The 19,797-nt window shown below is 40.6% G+C and overlaps 1 protein-coding gene across 2 annotated transcripts in view; it reads left to right on the top strand.

The window, feature by feature from the left end:
• Positions 1-19,797, top strand: part of maea (macrophage erythroblast attacher, E3 ubiquitin ligase) — a 74,368-nt gene that overhangs the window by 14,202 nt on the left and 40,369 nt on the right. The window lies entirely within an intron of this gene.

Genomic DNA, 19,797 nt, shown 5'->3' with positions numbered 1-19,797 from the left:
TTATTTTGTTGAAATTGCACAGCTGTTGCATTGTAATAGGGGCGACTGTGGCTCAGTGGTAGAGCGGATCGTCCTTCAATAAGAGGATCGGCGATTTAATCATAGTCCATGCCGATGTGTCCTTGGGAAGACAGTTAACCTCAAATTGCTGTATGAATGTGTGAATGTTAGCTGGTCCTGATGGGCAGGTGGGACCTTGCATAATGGCCCCTGCCATCAGTGTATGGATGGGTTTGAATGAGTGAGTGATTGGTGGAAAGACTAGAACAGTGCTATAGAAGTCCATGTATCATTTACCATTTACAATTAGCTGTAATTAATTATTTTTTTACTTATTGACTGATTTGCTTAATATTTCCTTTCTTAAACTATTATTATTTTTTATTTATCTTCTACCTTTCCAATAAAAAGATGCCTTTTCTCCCAGAGTGACACCTTAAAGTCCTAATTTTGTCCGACCGACAGTCTGAAACCCAACGCAGATCCACTTTCTGAACCATTTTCTCTTAGTTGAATCAGTCAATACATTTTTCCATATCTAAATGCAGTTGCAGAAACAGATTATTTCAAATCTCTTTGTTGGTGATGCGATGGACACCTCAATGATGATTGGGAAATTATTGACATTGTTCATCTTGTGAAAGCATGAATATGTCTTTGCTCTGTTGCATTACAAAGTCTGCATTCATGCTGCTGACTGTACAGTGTGACCTTAAAGCCTTAGGATGTTGAGGCAGGTGTATTTTCACTAAAAGCTCTTAACTTTGGGGAGCTGTCACCACAAAAAAAGTGTCTTTTATAATCAAAGCGATGCCCATAGTAATGCTTTGCATTTACATCACATAATCAACAGATTATAGTATTTTTAGCTGTAAGTTCTTTGCGTTTCTTAAACATTTTCCAAAAAATAAACACACAAGTACATTAAAGAAACTCAACAAAAACAAACATCGCTACAAACACGGAGTGTCTGTGGCCACATTGCGCTATTAAACTCCGGGACAGGCTGGACGTGGACAGACGATGCAGTGTCTCTGGAGTGTTTTACAGTGTGTGATGTGTGACTAACACTCCTACAGGCAGCCACGATAACAGCTGCTGTTTTTCCCAGATCCTGTGTTGTGCGTCTTTAATCTCTCAGCCAGGTTAGAAGGTATCTGTGTGTGTGTGTTTGTGTGTTTGTATCTTCGGACGTGGTGGGCGTGGTGCTTGACCTTCTGAACCTGGAGGTGGCAGATAACACTCCATGCGGTCACATGCAAACACAAAATGTGCCAGCAAACTCAACCGGCCCACGTCTAATGATTTCCATATGGTCACGTTTCTTACAAACGCAAACTCACACACACAGACCACTTTCCCTAAGTCCACCACTTTCAATTTCCATGATTTACTGTTTAAGAGTCCAGCCTGCTTTCAGTCAGTGGCATTAAAGTCTCACCGCATTTAACTCTCACCGCCCTCGCAACACAGAGAGAACGAAGCAGCACGAGCAATGGAGCTGCAACGGGTGGTTTTCAGTTTTGGTCCCTGGGACACAAGAGTATTGCTGGCTCAATTTATGAGGTGCATTCTCTGGTATCATCACGGTACAAGGCAACAGGGTGTCACATTCACTAGAAAAAAACTTCTATATATTCCTGTGTCTGCAGACATCCACGCTGCTGCTGTGTTCTGTATCAAGACCCTCAATCCCAACCAAGTCCGGCTCTGTGGCGCTGTTGTTCTGACCTTCGACTCGCTGAATGGCCACACAGGGATCAATCCACTTTTTACCAGTGGTGGTGGTTATAGTAGGTATCTCAATAACATTGAGATGGATAGACCTGCCAAGAGACAAAACAATCACCACTCAAGTGATCCAGTTACACACTGAGCGGCTGAATCACAAATGATGGATTACGGACGGTGATAGCACCATGAATTGCGCATCACTTGCAACCGCTATCTGCCCCACACAAACGCGTCCATCATAATATCTGCCCCACACAAACACGTCCATCATAAAGTGCAATTTGCTCTTTTTTTGCATCTGATTGTAGTTATTAACTTATAATGTAACTTTGTTTGCTGCTGCCACAACCAAATCTCCCATTGGGGATGAATAAAGTAGATACTCTATCCTATGTTATCCTATCCTATCTTATCTTATTCACATGGAAAATAATAAGTGTTGCCTAGTGCCAAGAACACAGTCCACAGAACAATGACAGAGAGAAACTCTATTTGGGAGGTAAATAAAATGTGCTTCGGCCATTTCCTAAATAAAGTTGTGGCTATTAGCACGGATCTTTGTGATTTGGACTGCAATGAGGCTCATTTGCGTAGAAAGGGGCAAATGTTATGCCCAATTAATGAGTATGGCCTAATTTACATACACGTAAATAGCACAGGAGCACTGAGACTCTTTTCGTGGCCGTTAGAGATGCGTTTCACCCTCAACAGTCGCTTTGAGAATTGCACGTTTTCTTTTTGTCTTATTCGTGCAGGTCTAGCGTCATGGAGCTGCACATGTCTGAAGTTGTTGAAGTTTTTTCATCCCGCCTTTTCTTGCCATTCTTCAGTCAAAATACATAAATATTTGAAACCTCGCTGCCCGAGTATTAGTCAATTTATTTATAGTTCACTTCCTTTTTCTGTTATTGTTTTTGGAATTGTTGTTCTTCTGACTGGACTACTGTGGCTTTTTCTTCTCAACTTGTGACCAATGACTTGATTTAAAACCCCGCTGGAACCGGTCTTAGATGACGCCGTGTTTGTCTCTGAAAACGACCGGTCGTATGTTGTTTGGAAGGAAGCTGTAAAACCTGGGAGGCGGGTCTAAGAGAGTATACATCAGGAAACACCATGCGGGCCTCGGGCCAGAGAGTCTGGCACGTGTCTGCAGCAACTGCAGTGGGAGCTGAGGATGTGGGTACATATTGTGTTGTGGAGCTGGGAGTACTGCCGGCATCCTATATGTATATGTAAACTGTATATTTCAGTGGTAACAATTATAATGACGATGATGTGTAGATAGATTGAATCTCTACAGAAAAGGGTTAATATCCTATAACTTACTATAATACACATCTGACTATAAAACTGGCTTAATTGTGTCTTTGTTCATTTGAGACGTAATGCTTCTTAAATGATACATGAAGGTTTTATTTTATTAAAGGATTAAGAAATTTGACAATTATAGTCATCACACTGGAAATTTGGTGACTACGGGTCCTGACTTCAGCACACCTGTCACCAATATCTCACATACTGATGTTTGCGTTGGATATAGTTTTCTAAAGTATAGATAAGACATTTGATTATGAAAAATAAGCATTTTGTTTGTTGGAATTATAATTCTTAATAATTATATAATGTTGAACCCCATTTTGGATTCTATTCGTCACAAAGTTACTGATGAGTCTACACAACAAGATGTAATCATCAAAAGAAACAGTCAGAATATGCTGTTGGATGAAGAGCTGACAGCGTATTCCTACTCTTCATCAGGTTAATCACCATCTTTGGTCTGCTGTTGTGTACAAAACCTCACGTCGGGATCGAGCTGGCCAACGGCCAAATGAAGAAAAAGTCCAATTAATGACTTGGATGTTGGATCTGTGGTATTGAGACCTCTTTTTCAGTTGCAACCACACAACACAGGTGTTGCCAGATCAAGTAGAACTGAAATATTGAACTTAAACTAAATCATATTCCTGCTGTCTGATTTAAACATACTGTACGTTTACTTTTTGGGGGGCGGGGTTTAGTTTTGAGAAGGTTTCAGTCCTGTGTTTTCTATCGAGGTGATGAGTTGAGATTTAGTTTACATTTTAATTATAGATCGTGCTTTCATCAGTTATTACCTAATTTAAACAATGATCGAATCAATATTATTCTAAAGTATGTCCTGAGTAGCATGCCCTCCCTGCAGTTAATCATGACACCGTTAAGGCACTGAAAGGTTGGAGACAATATGAACTGAGCACTGAAGTGTCAGAATTGGACATGACCTTCTGCAGAATAAAAGGTTTTTCCAAGTGCGGCTCATGGTGTCTCTTACATAATTAAAACCAACCAGAACAATACTTTTCCTTGGCTGCACCCACTAACCTCAATGGTGTTTCATATCAATAAAGGTTGTGAAACAGATTCCATCCTTTTTTATATGCAGGCACAAACTTTCATTTCCAAGAAATCTTATCCAAAAACTGGTTTTCAAGCTGGAATTTACTCCGTCGCCAAGTAACATCATTGAACCTTTTAACAGAAACTGGAAGTAAAGCTGAACACATTGATTTCAGTGACCGGGTGAATGTCGGGATGCTGAAGGGTCTACCGAGGGGCCACCATGTGTCAACCCAATGGGCCGGAAAGCCCGTAAACAAAACAACAGGATTCTTGTTGTTGGGGATAATAGCGAGCGTGGCTATGGCGACAGAATGTGAGGTCATTGTTTTGACTCTTTGGCTTCGATTAGCACGACTGACAACAAGGGAGCTGGAAACAATGATGAACACACATTCACACGTGGACACAAAAAGAGGTTTAGTCATGTCCATTGAAACACAAACACACATCCACTCAGCTGAAGGAGGATGTTTTATAGTCTCGTTTAGCCACTTGTTGACAACCGTCTTTTTTAAGAGACGTGAAAGCTGCAGCATTCACAAGTGGGATATTAACTGAAGTATTTTATGTCGTGGAACTAAACCAACCAAAAGCCCTTTGAAAAAAAAAAGCAATGGATTTTAGTCAAGGGAACCGTCAGTGCAAAACTGCTTACTAATTTCCGGGTTTTAGGGTGAATTAGTCGTTTTCTCCTCGTCTCTCTTACTTTCCCTTTTACCCAAACACACCTGGTCTTAGCATTCAACCCTTTTCACACTGTTGCTCCCCTAACTTCCACTCAGCGTGTCCCTGGGGTCTTGTTAGAGCAATAATCACCCCTACTTTCCGGGAATAATTTCCTCCACTGTGTGGGAGCAATCTGTGTGCATGTGCATTCATTTGCACATTTCTGGATAAAGTGTGTGTGTGTGTGTGTGTGTGTGTGCATGTGTGTGTGTTTGTGTGTGTGTGTGTGTGTGTGTGTGTGTGTGTGTGTGTGTGCGTGTGTGTGTGTGTGTGTCCTCTAATGGAAGCTGCAGTTCAGAGCAGAAACCTGGCCAGTGGTGATATTGTAGATATCCATGCAGCACATGGCTCGGTCTGGTTTTTGGCTGGAGCTTCACTCGTGTTTATGCTTGAAGGGCTGCCTCGTGAAAGTCACGAGGGCGAATCATCTGTCGGTGACCCTTCAGTCAACTTTAAATCCGTCTTCTTCTTTTTTTTAGAGGCTCGATCTATGAAGAAGTTTGTGCTCTTGTAAACAATTAATCACATTACTTTGGTTGTAGATACGACTAGTCAGAACGGACACAGTCCGGCCCAAATCTTATTTTGATTTTTCAGATTCAACTACAGCCCTCTACTAGTATAACCATTCTGTGGTTGCTGTTGGACTTTGTTGTTCAATGTTGAATGTTGAAATCATATTTTGTACTTTTTTACTAAATATACTGCTGATGTAGACCCATTTTTGGCGTCTTTTAGTGGTTGTACAGGAGTTCAATCACACAAACTCAATGACCTGCCTCAACCCAGTGATGATACATTATCTTGGTCCTAATGTTTGACTCCACAGAAGCTGTGAATCATGGTATTGTAACTGACTTTGTTGAAAAATTGTGTCATCAATCATCAAAAACCAAAGTCAGACAGGCAAATATTTGATGATCGAGACCAAAGCGGTTTGTATCTGAGAATTATGCATGAACGACTCTGGTCCAGGGTATTGGGTGACCACAGAGTATTGAAACACAACACGCATAAATAAACCTTTTGGGAAATTACGACTGCTGAGGCTGCTGTTCTTGCTCCCTCTCAGTCGTTGTTGTGTCTTTCACTGGGATTTGTTGGGCAGTTGGCATCTGGATTGCATTGTTCAGTTGTAGAAGAAAGCTGCACAAAGCACATTTGCACATGGGGAGCTGTAATGGCAGAGAGGGGTCATGTGGAGGAGAGAGTCCCAAGACCTAATGGTGGTGAGTGAGCCATCACTGTCGTTTAGTTCTGAGTGGTCATTGCCTTAGCCAGATTTCTCTTTGGGAATATGGCTGGAGCAGAACGGCTAATAGTTAGCCCATTTTCCTATTGTTTAAAAACTTTTTGGTAGGTTTTTCTTTGCCTTCTTAGATATCTTGAGTTTTGCTAATGAGGCCTGTAAAGCCCATTGAACCATTGGGATTTTTTGTTGGCGTGTCTCAATTCATGAAATCCACCATTTGGCTTTCGATTTTAAGGTCACGATTTGATTTGCAATTCAGGCAAAGAAATGTCTGCACCAACGTTGCCATTATTGCACTATCGAGTCTTGATTTGTAAAGGTCAACAGTTTGGGTTTCATACCCTTAGAACTGTCATTTATTTACATTGTCAAATTATTATTTAAAAAGCAACACATCATAAGGGTGTAATATATGCAGCATATGTTTGGGGAAAAGTAGTATTTTAACACGAGCTGCCAGCGTTAATGTCTAATGTTTTCTTGGATTCAGTGAGTCACGCTGCGGAGCTACAACTTGAGCCACATTTCTAACTTGTATTTGTATACATCTCAAAATATTGGCACCATTAAAAGTATGCAGAATTAGCTATTAGCAGTTAATGTTAGCAGTGTACCAGTGGATGTACAGACATCTATCACTGGATTTCTGCAGACGTAAAAACATAATGATTCTTGGATCTAGAGTTATAAGGACCGTCTGTTTTCTGTTATTTCTAAGCACATTTAGGGATCATGATGGACATGGACAATAACAATATTCTCAGGAAGTGTAAATCACAATTAATGTAAAACTATTGGTATCATGTCTGTATGTTAACTTTTGGCTGACGTAGGATTGAGTGCACATTTTGCAGCAAGTTCCTTAATTAAAAAAAAAAAATAAAATCATTTAACGCTCTATTGCCCACCTCACAGATTGAGAACCACCAGTGGAATAAGACATTGTTCTCTGTTGTATGACGTTGTGTTGGGCAGCTGTCAAAGGTGATTGGGCCCCCAGAGGTCAGCCGGTTTTAATGAGGCATGGTCACAGGTTAAGAGGAAACATTCACTTAAGTCTTGGTATTCAAGTGACAGGATGCATCGTACAGGAGGACATCTTATTTAATGGACTGGTTTCCTGTGACAGAGACTATTGCTTATAGTCTCTTCATCTCTAGCACGGACACAGCAATTAAATCCACCTGTCAACTTCTCATTCGTGAAAATCTGATCCTGAAAACAGTATGTCTGTTTCAGACATTTATTGTTTCTTATGTGGTAAAAAGAAAAGTCGTACTAATATAAAACAGGTATTTGCTCTGACAAAGAGTGTGTGGAGACGGGGCTAAAGCAGAGACTCATAGAAGGATTAGCAGAACAGCAAATACTAACATTTTAGAGGCTAGAATCAGCTATTTGTCTCTATTTGCATTTTATATTAAAACATCTTTTTTACATAAATGCTGATTCATTTTCTCTCAATCCATCACCTGTGAAACAGGGCATCAGCTAAATATTTAAAATGATAGCCACTTTTGTGTTTAGTATGTTATTTTGTTAGAAATGCCTGCTAAAGAAAGTGTATTGAATTATCGTCCATTGATCTGTAAAATATCTGCACCTGTAGCCTTTAAAAATAATAATTAAATTGTGGAGAGGCCTATCATTACTTTCTTGGATTTATATTTATATGTATTACTTTTACTCCTGTGTGTACTTTAGTCTTATCCTTGTCATTTGCTTGAAATGTTTTGAAATAGGGAGTCTGATTTTTATTGCAGTTCCTTTAGTTCTGTCTTCATATTCACAAGTCTTTATTTATTTTTCTTCGTCTGACTATATTTCAATATTTTACCCCCTGCTGTCTTTGTCTCTCTCTCTCCTCATCCAGCGTAGACATCTCCTCCTACCTCCTTCACAGCCTCTCATTCTCTTTTGCCCTTTTTCTTCTCTCTGACCCTCTAAAGTGAGATCCCATCATGTTTTTCCCATCATGCTCTCCTCCCACCCTGCGGTGAGGCGGTGAACCCCCGGCCGGAGGTATAAAGGACATGATTTACAGGGCCCCTTTGCAAAAAAGAAAAAAGAAAAAGAAAGAAAAAAACTTTAAATGAGGGATCAGTTTTCCAGCACAGTAGTCTTTTTCTTCAGTGCAGGTTTCACTCTCTAAAGCTTTGACTTGAAATACGGTGTTCCGGCTACGACATGGTGTGGTCCAATTTTGTGAGGTTGCAAAAGTGCCAAAATGTAATTCCACGGGAGAAGAAAACTGTGATAAAGCCGGTTTCAAGTTTCGCCATGTTTGTTTGAAAGGGAAATCCAAATGGGGGAGGAAGTGGGAGGAACAGTGGAGCATTAAGTCCCAGAGCAAAGCATTGACACTTTGTAATTTTCTAAACCTACACATCCATGTGTAAAACTCATAAAAGCATCTTGTCATAAAATGAGAAATAACTGATCCACCTTAAAGGTCAGCCCACCTTAAGTGAGCCGAGGACGAAGCTTTTGCTAACTTGGAGCGAACCTCCGTTACCGGCACAGGAACTTGTCCTGGTCTTGAGGAGTTGTCGCAATGATTCACCGACAAACAACCTGAACACACACACTGCACCACAACATTCACATCTATAACACTACTGCTCACTTCATACGTTGCATTTCTTTATCGACTGCACACTCGCTAACGTTACGCACACAACTTACACACTGAGTTATTCCTGAAAGGAGTTTGCAACTTGGGTAAAATATCCATACGATATTTTATATTGTCAAATCTGTGAGAAAATCAAAATACTTTTGGTTGGATGTGAAGTTATTGGCAGTGTTAATGTGAACAGGTTTGATAAGCATCAACATTTTTCAAAAGCAAGAGATACTCTGATACTTGTGATGGATATTTTGACTAAGAATCATTGCACGATGACTCTTCCAATGAAATATATTTTTAATTGTAGAATTAAGACACCATTTCTTATTACTCAAAAAAAAATGTTACCCCTAGTTAGTCTGTTGTGAGACAGGTTAGTTTTATCCAACTGATGATGTGTTTTAATTCTGCTCTGAATATATAATATTGGTATGATTTATGTCTTCCTCTGAAGACATGAGATCATCTAAAACTTCCTCCCTCTCTTCGAAGAAAGGTTGGAAGCAAGTCTGGATCTTTTTCAGAAATAACCTTCATACTTCACCAGATTTACACCCGTGAGCGTTCCAGGCCCAACAGTCTTCTGCTGTTGACTGTGGCCAGCAGAGCCGATCGTTGATCACACAAAACCTCTAATTGTGCTATGAAACCACAAATGCTATTCTAAAGAACCCATTCAGGGTTTGACTTAACCTATCACTGATTCTATGAAGTGCTGTAAACCCAATAGTCTTGAAGTGAGAGCATCAGGCTTGTGGCTGGAAAGTCACAAATTTACATCCTGGATTGAGTTTAGAAGAAAAGTGATCAGAAGTTTCCACTCGCTAAGCAACCAAGACGATTCATTCCCAACTGGTCTGATGGAGCAGGCCGATGGAGAAGACTGTTTACGTTGGAGAGCTCCCAGGTGGTTGTGTCTGAAAATTTAGACCGTACCCAGACTTTACTTTGATATACCCGGCTAATGAAGTGGAGTGAGAATATAACCACGAAATGCTGAAATTATTAAGTTTTGATATTTTGCCTCCTGCCACACACTTCATTGGGTACTTATTTTCTTCTTCTTCTTTTTTTTTGTAATGTTCCATATCAAATTCACTTCATTAAAAGCTGAACACCTGTTCTGCTTGTGCAGGAGCTGCAGTTGTGACTGTTACACTCAAGCTCGTTCAAAGTAATATTTGCATTCAGCCTGGCTTCGCTCATGAAAATCGTACATCCATCTTTATTGTATAATTTTGGTATTGGCAATTATTCTTATTTTCAAGTGTCACTGTCTACCTTGACGCTAACATCAGATGCAGTTTGAAGTAAACAAAACACATTTGATATATTACCAACATTGTAAGCAGTCAGTTTAAAATGTAGGCCCATAACTGCATGCACAGAGATTGTGTTTTGAAAAACATGCCAATGGAAAGCCAATTAGGATCCTATTTCATGGTGTTCACGAATTCAATTAATTCTCATGACTAAGCAACAGTGACTCAGTATTTCGGATCCAAAAACATCTTAGGACGGGCGGGAGTGAAGGTGGAAAGGTCCAACAAACACAGGACTTTGATCCACAGGTGTTCAACACCGTGTTGGGGATTTAATGTTGGGATTTTGTTCCCTAAGCCGTGACAGTTTTTCTGAAGCTAACTTTCACTTTTAACGTCCAAAACAAATATTATGAAAGTAACCAAGTATTTTCTTTATCATTAAAGATTTAAAAGTTCTTAAACATTGGATTGACTCATTTTCATGTCGTATCAATGTATTATAGATCTTTTTTCAGAACAAGCATAACAGAACATTTGCTTGAATGTCGATGTCTCTAGCTAACGATACAACATCGTTTTACTTTGGGCATGACTGTCCAAAATTGACATATTTCCATTTCACATTTCCCCCCTGTTGATATCATGGGACGCCTGAAAGGCGAACTTCAGTCCAGCAGCGAAGTGCCGGGTTGACTCGTGTAAGGACTTGTTTGTTGGGAGATCATCCTTTCAACCCGTTGGGGACTAGTTGAGTTTAGGATACAGGTTACTTCGTTGCAACATAATCAGAAACACATTGAGCCTGGGGCGACATCTTAACTCTCCTGGTAGTTGAAAACAACCGTGCCCCAGACAGATGCTTCTGAACCAAAACACTGTCAGATAGTGACAGGCTCGGCCCATAAATTTCCCTGCTGGATCCACACCAGTACATCTGTGCTTCAGCGTCAAAACAAACTCAAACACCCATAAATAAGGGTTGCTACACTTGCGTAACCACAAAAGTAAAGCTACTGTCGGGCTACTTTCTGGAGTTTACCAATTTGGGTTTGATCTATTTTTAAGCTCTGTTCATGTATCTAATATTATAAGATGGATCCCCCAAATCTTGTGTTTTTGGTGCAGTGTTGAGGTTCATTTACGAACATCAATAAAACAGAAGTAGAAAGGTAAAATGCAGTTAGTGTACTCGTCAAGTAAACAGGCTTACAGTTGGCAGTGCTCAGCTCAGAACAAATCCAAAAACAAACTCGCAATTTCAATAGATTTACATCATATTCTGGGTAATACATCAGTTTTTTCCCGGTCAATTCCGATTATGTAATTGAAGAATGATGGTAGGAGTAAACCGATAGCGCTGCTTCTCCTGACCGTGATGTGGTAAAACGATTTGTATGTACTGTCCTTGACTGCAGTTTGTCTCTACATGATGATTAAATGCTGGTTGGAGGCTTGAGGCTAATTATTAACATCAAGATCTTAACAAAACGGTAACGCAGAGGTTTGTGGCACTAAACAAGAAAGCAAATTTAACCCATAAATGGGTCAAATGCAAATCAACAATGAAGGAGACATACTTCAAATGTAACATCTGTGATAATCGTGCATGGATAGCTTCCAAAACTGTAGGTTAAAATTTTGGACACTGTGGAGAGTAGCTCGTAGCTGCATTATCAGACTCTAGCAGCTAAACATCTTATATGTGTGTATTGTATTGTGTTTTTTTTGAAGAACAAGACATTTAACAAACACTATCAACCTTAATATTTCCCCACATTATAAAGTTAAATGGAATACTTGATACAGCTGAAAAACAGGCCATGAGAGGTCGTCTGTGAGTTGTGATTGTTGGTCAAGAAATGAGTTGGACAGACTGTGCAGCGTCCAGGCTGCGATACAGAGGAGTTACTAATAGTTTGGAAATGAAGAGACAAGGGAGGATATTCAATTATCACGGCGGTCAAAAGAAAAACCTTGAATCCCTGAAGGCGTATACTTTTCAACCCGCAGAAAAACATCAATCTCAAACTCTTGTCTTGCTGGAAAAAGGTGAAAACGTGTGAGATAATTTCACTGGTTCCCGGTGCACTTTTAGGAATTATCTTTAAAAAAAGTGATGACATTGTGAATTGGATTAATATCGCTCCAGAGCTGCAAGATAACATCAGTTGAAAATTGCTTAAACAAGCCGGTTTGCTTTCGTTGAGATTACCTCACCCCTCTGGCAGATTGTGCCTCCCCTCCGCCTTTTGGAGGAATACGGTTTTAATACCCAACATTACACTGAATGACCTGTCAAGATGGAGCGTTTCTGCTGCGCAGGAGAAAGAGAAAACCTTTTTCACTTTTAAGGTGACGCCAACTGATTTTTTTTTATTTTGATACGACAATAGGCTTTGAATGGTTTCTACAGACATGAAGGTCATATCACTCCCTCAGCATGTTGGAGGATGTCAGCTTTAAAGTCAACGTGAAAATGAGGCAAATTTGAAAATGCTGAATTTCCACAGAATTGAGGAGTTACATAATGACACTTGGACAGTGATCCTTTGTCCTAAACCCCCGGTGGCGTATGAAGCTCTGGCCAGTTAGTTCTGCAAGTCAAAGCCTGATTGACGGGCTGTTGAAGTAACTGGGACACACACACACACACACACACACACACACACACATTGGGCAAAGTACTCTGCATGCAAAACAGTGGATATCACACACGTCATGCGCTCACAGTGACACGACTCCTCTTCAAATAAAGAACCGGGTGAATAAAAATGCAAGAACACAAACAGTAACCTTCAGCGAAGATATGGTTTGATATTTGACCAGATGTCTGCACAAAGAATACATTACAGACTATCTGTTTTTGTTCTTATGTGACGGGAGAATTGCTCTGCAGAAAACGTGTGTAGACACATTCACACACAATCAAAAGTCTCAAAAAATGGAGACATTTCTTAATGGTGTTATTGCAAGACGAGAGACTTTAATACACACAATACATATGTGCACACACACCAACAGAGGCTCACGCACACACTCGCACACCTTATTGGCTTTCAGCGAGTCAGCCAGGCAGATCATCTTGTGTTTCTGGTGTCCCTCTCTGTTCAGGGATTTACCGTCCCTCTCTGAGGAACCATTAGGCGATGCTGCGCCGCTGCCCAGAAGCTTTGGGCTTCTGAAGAACACAGCTTGCACCAAAAAAAACCTGCACCTGCTGTTTCCATGAACCAGGCTGACCAGGTGAAGCCCGCCCTCACCAATTGAATCACCTTCTGCCGTCAAGGATTTTATTTGACAATCCATAAGCGTACCATGGGTTGTGCCCACGCAGGCGCAATTCAATATCGCAGACAACAAAAGCTAGCAGGCTCAATATGTACTGTTTTGGTGACAGTTCTCCAGACATTCAGAGGAGGACAGATAAACAGTAGACACACTTGTCACTACATTTCAGTGTGTTAAAATAACAGCATGGCATGCCGGTGGCTGAATCATTGACTGTTTTTATAGTTTCTGTGGCGTCGCTTAGAAGTTTCTGAAGCGTTCTTCTGAAGGCCTCGATAATACCTGTCGGTAGTGTCGCAGCGGATCAAAGAACAAGTCTTTATGTTCTGCAGTACCAAAATATGCCCCAAGAAACGAGCATAAATGCACATGAAAATATTCTGTTCTGTTCTATTTTTCCATTTCCATTCATATATCCGTAACCTTTAATATAATACAAGAGTATGGCGGCGTTTCGGTGTCAAAGGTTCAATCACAGATTTGAGCAAATTTTCTTAGCAGAAACTTTCCGCTTATTACTCCACAAATGCCCCCAACAATTGGAGTAAATGTACTTTCTCATTTTAATGGGTGCATTGTTGCCAGAGTTGGTTCAGGCCAATTTCCTTTTGTAACCTTTGCATGTATTACTGAGATTTCTTTGTGCCAAAAAAAGCATTAGCCTTGTTTCATGTTGACATTTAAAGAAAGTTCAAGGGAAAATGAGCTAAAAGGCTGTGAGTTCAGTGACAGTGTCGCCTTTATCAGCCTCAATAAACACACTGAACCTGCACACTTCTGACATTTGTGGTCACTGTAAGCGACGCACGCGGCCAATGCATGTTGCCTCATTAAATCACGGTATGCCAATTAATGCCAATGACTTCCTTCATAAGCTGGATATTGTTTTTTATTTGCCGTATTCTTGAAGAGTACAATTATTTAATGCTCATATCTTTCAATATGTTTCAGGTGTTTTTAACTCCTGCCTTCCTCCAAGCCTTGTAAACTGTTATGAAGTCTTAAAACAGTTCATCAGCTTGAGAGAGCAACAATTATTTTGAATACACAGTGTGAGTTGGTATTATATTCACAAGATTAAATAATGTGTAGAATTAAGACAACTTTCATTCAAACAAAAGTCCACATTCCTGCCATCTGTAAATACCTGGAATCAGTTAATGTCCAGTGCTGCATGTGAAAGATTACAGTGAGATAAGAGTTATTATTAGTTAATATTTTCTAATCCGTTTCTTCCTACTCTGGTTTCCTGTGACGTCTTAACAGCGCAATAAAGTCCACACTTCTGTTTTCATAGGTGCGAGCAGTTACTTCACAATAATCTGCGTTAAATGGCCCTGCCAGCCGGTGTGCCTCTCAGGTTTCTCTTATAATGAAATAATATGGATGGATGTGAGAACCAGGAATCTGTCAGCTGAGATGAGCGGCTGGAGGAAGACGAGGATGTTTCTGTGCCTGACTGCCTCTTCCTAGATAAGATACTGCAGCACATGACAGTGATCTGTTAACCGCAGCTGTTTGCTCTCATTTTCATGTACAGTACACATAACTGTATTGCTTAGAAACAATGTAGTTTGGATCTAATGTGTCAGATCCTTACTGCACGAGTGTTTGTGTGTGTAGCAGTCTTTGCAAACACTCATTTGAATCTCCCCCCTGGAGTGTTTATGGTCTGTATGATGGTCGGCCAACAGAATCAGTCCTGTGTCTCTTTTCAAATAGACTAATTATCTGTACGTGACTAAATGCTGCCAACATACTTGTCAATGATAGTTGTGCTGATCTCTGTTTAACATTAGCTGAGTGTATTATTTATTTATTATACAGTTATGGCAACAGAAGAAAAAAATAACAAAATTCAGTCTCATGACAATAGATCACCGGTTCTTATTCTGGCATTGTATGACATCCAACTCTTAAAAGAAACATAGTCCTGATATTATATACACACCTATACTTTGTGCAAAATCAGAATTCATCCTCACAGAATTTTTCTGTTAGAGAAAATTTGATTTTCTTTTCCGTTTGACACTCATTAACACCGGAAAAGTAACCCAGATAGAAACGTGGCAAAAGATTCTTTTTGCATCACATCATCACTTTAGTACAATAAGAGGTGTACATCTGGCCTGCAGAGCAGCCTCGTAGCTGGAAACAATATAACTCATAGCTGTTTGGTTTGTTCCCTGCAAAAAACAATCTGCTGCAGTCTTTTATTGCATCAATATGACATTTAACCATTTCCTTATCTCTCATTCAAAGCATTTCTGAGTTCGACCTTCAACTTAATGCAAGAATTGTTTTAAAATCCACTTGACGATAAAACCTGAAGCTGTTTGTTTCATTTTCTCTGAAGTAACCAAATGACATTTGGTTTGCTGTGTGGGTATAGCTCTCGTTCTCCATCAGGATTGAAATGACTCATTGAAATGACTCATTGCTGTCGTTGTCTCCACCGTCCCTGTCTCGACACTTTAAAGCCTGTGGATCAGACATTCATCAGACGCGGACCAACCAGTAGGAATAAAACCCAGAGAGGGTGATGACAATACTCCTCGGACATAACTTGTTGTCTTGCTGTAACTTGGAGTCATGGATGTGATTTTAACTCGAGGTGCATCGACCCCCATACCGATATCAGGTCCACTTCTGACTCCAATAGTCGGATCAGGTGTCAGTGACAATGAGCCGATCTGTTAATCGGGCACCGATAACTTAATAAATATCAAGTCAGAATATGTATTTCTATGTATTTATTTGTCACGTTCTGTTTTACGAAGTCAGGAAAGTGCTGTTTAATTCAAGCCTCGTGCTAGTCTCTTCCACACAGTGAGGCATACAGCGTATTCATTGAACGCTAGTCTCGGATCAGTGCTGACACTCAAAGTCCACGCGTCGTATCGGGACTGACACGGTCGGATCGTTTTTCCCTTTTTAGTTGAAATTGAAGTTTGAATCAAAATAACTTTATTAAAAAAAAATCCAATTAATGTCAGTGCATACACAACATATAACCGTACAAATGACAAACAAAGAGGAGACAACAAACACCTGCAGCATAAAGCAGTTTAAGATGACCAATGGGGTTACGTTTGCCTTAAAATGTCCATAAATAAATACTAAATAGAAGGATTAATAAATACTTCGGATGGAAGCCGGCTCAAAGCTTGACTCGACCCGCTTGGTCTTGAAAGGGAGTGAGTTTGATGAAATTCCCTGTCCAGTTTTTTTTTTTTTGTTAACATTGTTAGTAATCATATATTATGTATATTATTAAAAGCCTAGTTTAATTATTTTTGGCTAGATAACACAAACTAGTTGACGTTAAAACCCATACACATACTGTTCTCTATCCCTGGTCACTAGTTAGTGGTGCCCTGGTCATAATCTTCCTCGACAGTGTGTTGATTACCGTCGACTCAGCAGAGATGCTGATTACATGAAAGCCCCTACGTAGATGAGGTTATAATCCTGGATCTCTAGTACTGACATGCTGCCGTCTCTCCTGGCTGCGTGTCTGTTTTGTGTGTCCCTGAATGCATCATAAATAAGCTCATCTGCATTGACCGTAACATTCTCAGTCATGTGAAGGAGTCGTCTCTCAAAAGGCCTCCTGGATCAACGTTTCGGAAAACAAGCTGCTATTAATCTATGATGATGATGATGACGAAGCGCTGCCATGTGATCTGAATTTATTTTCCTCTCATTCCTAGAAGAAGACGAATTCTATTGATTTGTCCAAACGCAATGCTGGACGCTTCTGCAGATGGTGAGATGTTTTTGGGAAATATCCCAGTTGGGATTGTGTTGTTTTACTTTGAATAGACAAAGAGCTATCTATTAAAACAGGTCATTGTTTTGAGCCCTGGGTTAAGTATGTAAAATGTCTTCCAACCTCATCACGAGTTTAAATACATAAAACCGTCATAATAGACATGAGAGGGCCAGACGGCAGGAAAAAACACTCTAGCTTGAGACGTTTTTGCCCAGTTGCGTAAATCTTCTTCCAATATTTCATTTTTTTTCTCAATCTGTGTTTCTTAGCAGCAGATAAACTCCCATTTACACGTCGTCATTCCCAGCATGTTGCCCCTGCTCAACCAGGACAACAGAGGAAAGGAACACAGAGAGCCGTTCAAACCACATCTGTGCTCAAAGCAAATATGTTTACAATGTAGCGAAGAATGAAATTAAATAAGACAATCCTGGTGAAAAACTCGCACAGTCTGTCTCCTGGGGGGGTCAATGTGTTTTAAACAAAGTGCTTGTTGGCAGCACCTTTCCAACTGAACACCTTTGGTAACTTTCCAAAACCAATAATCCTTCAAGCAGGGCCACTTTATGCAGCGACTGCCCTGGTGTGCTGAGAAAGCAGAAACAGGGTTTGAATCCCAATCTCCTTTGTCATCCTAAGAGCACCTACCTCGGCCTCTTTTTCATGTTTACAAATAAGTGGCTATGAATGCCTGAAACCTAAAGTATGCACTACTTTCCTTCGTTGAGTGATTGTGTCTCCCCTCTGTCTACAATTGCAGTCAGTGCGAACTGGGGATTTAGCCTCGCAGATTCGCTGCAGTACAAACTGATACATACAGTGTATATGCAGCTTTGATTTGTAAATTAAAGTGAAAGCCGTAATTGTGCATGGTTTATTAAGATATAGCTCTCCCGTTGGCAGCTACATTACTTATTCGTGGCAGTGTGGAAAAGAGACGTAGGAGAACGTTTGTCATTCTGAACGGTGCAATCTCACAAAACCAACACAAGAAGCACTTTGTAGTCCTGAGAACAACTGCTAGTGTTAACCACCGGACAATATTGTATGCACGCGTGTAGTCCTACATTTATCTGTTTTTTTCTCCGTGTGTTTCTGTGAACCACATAGCATCTGACAAGTGTCAGTCCCTCCCTCCTCACACATGTGGGCAGAAAACTAAACCCCAGAAACCTGGCCGCAGAAACTGGTTCACCACCTTCACACACTTGTGAAAATATAAAATCATTTTGGGACTCATCCTCCATTTTTTTTCTCATTTTCAATCTTTTCTTCCTCTCCCTTTTTTTTTCTGTTTGTTACTTTAGCTGTCTTTCTCATAATCTCTGTCCTCATTCGATACCCTGCGGTTTCTCCAGCAGCGCAGGCGCTATCCAGCAGTCTATTTATTTTTCATATAAACTATCACTACATCTTTCAGCATTGTATGGGTCTAACAAAACCCATTGGCCAGAGATTACAATATCATCTACTTTAACAGACCAAGTTCAGGAGTTTTGTTTCGTCTTTTTGACTGGTTAAAAAACCCTCAATATTGAATGAGGTCTTAAAGGCCTAAAATTCTCACAACCCTGCATGTATGGCTGTTAGCGGCAGTCAAAGGGTTGATATCTTATCCAGGAGCCCTCTGCTATATCCCCATATCACCACATTGGTAGCAGTTGCTGCAAAATCTAGTCAGTGCTAAAAGAAAAAGACGTGCGTTTTCAAGCTAACTCCCACCCGTTGTCGATATTTTACAATCCTTTCTAATGATGTAGCTTGGCTGTAATATCACAACACGTTTTCTGCATGTGTGACGCAGTGGCAGCCAATAATTGTTGTAAAAATAGCTAAATTGAGACAATAAAGCTGTCAAATTGGAAGTGCGCCATGTTTTGCTTGCTACCAACAAATTAAAGGTGACCTGCCAAAGCAGCCAATGCAGTTGGCATCTTTCAGGCAGCCGCCAGCATTCAAGAGCACGTGTCTGGTGTTTATTAACCACCAGACATTTTTCTTGGCAGTGTGGAAGGGCTCTGTGAAGCAGTATGTGGACCCATTGGAAACTCAAACCCTGAAACGAATGCTGATGGAAATCCTGCATTTGGTAAAGGAGCTCGTCTCAGCGGGGTGCCTCACCTCTTCTGAATGTTAGAGCGGCCGCTGTGCTCCACCACATTACTGTGGATAATATTCCTCTGTTTGGCTTTGTTTGGACTGTGCCCAGTCGAGGGGAGAGCAGAGCGGAATAAAAAGCCGAAGAGAGAAAATGTCAGAGGAGAAACCCCAGAGAGGTAGGAGGAAAAGTGAGAAGAGCAGAGGGAGAGGAAAGGGCGAGGCGAAGAGGAAGTGTGCTCTATGTCCATCATCGACCAATTCATCTGTTGTAGCCTGGACTCACCTCACGCAAACACACACACACACACACACACACACACACACACACACACACACACACACACACACACACACACACACACACACACACACCTATGTCTTTCTCCCTTTCAGTACTTTCAACAGAGAGTGAACAAATCTGACTAAACAAGGAGTCAACATGTCACAAGGGATCCAAGTGTGTGGTCTCAAAGTCAACGCAACTTTTTTAGTGTATGGGTTTGTATGAAACTCGATGCGCTGGTGGCAGCTGCGTTCAGAGGTCCACAGGTTGGCAAGTTAAACAGGTTGTCTTGCCAATACAGATTTTATCAGATAAGAAATTTAAGAAATAATAGAATGATGACAGCCTTCTCCTTTTGGAGGTGTT

This window comes from Clinocottus analis, unplaced genomic scaffold (assembly GCF_023055335.1).
Source record: "Clinocottus analis isolate CAN_PGR_092001 unplaced genomic scaffold, fCliAna1.0.p SCAF_10, whole genome shotgun sequence".
Classification (NCBI taxonomy): domain Eukaryota; kingdom Metazoa; phylum Chordata; class Actinopteri; order Perciformes; family Cottidae; genus Clinocottus; species Clinocottus analis.
Note: the sequence above shows the minus strand (reverse complement) of the source record. Positions and strands in the feature narration are given on the sequence as shown.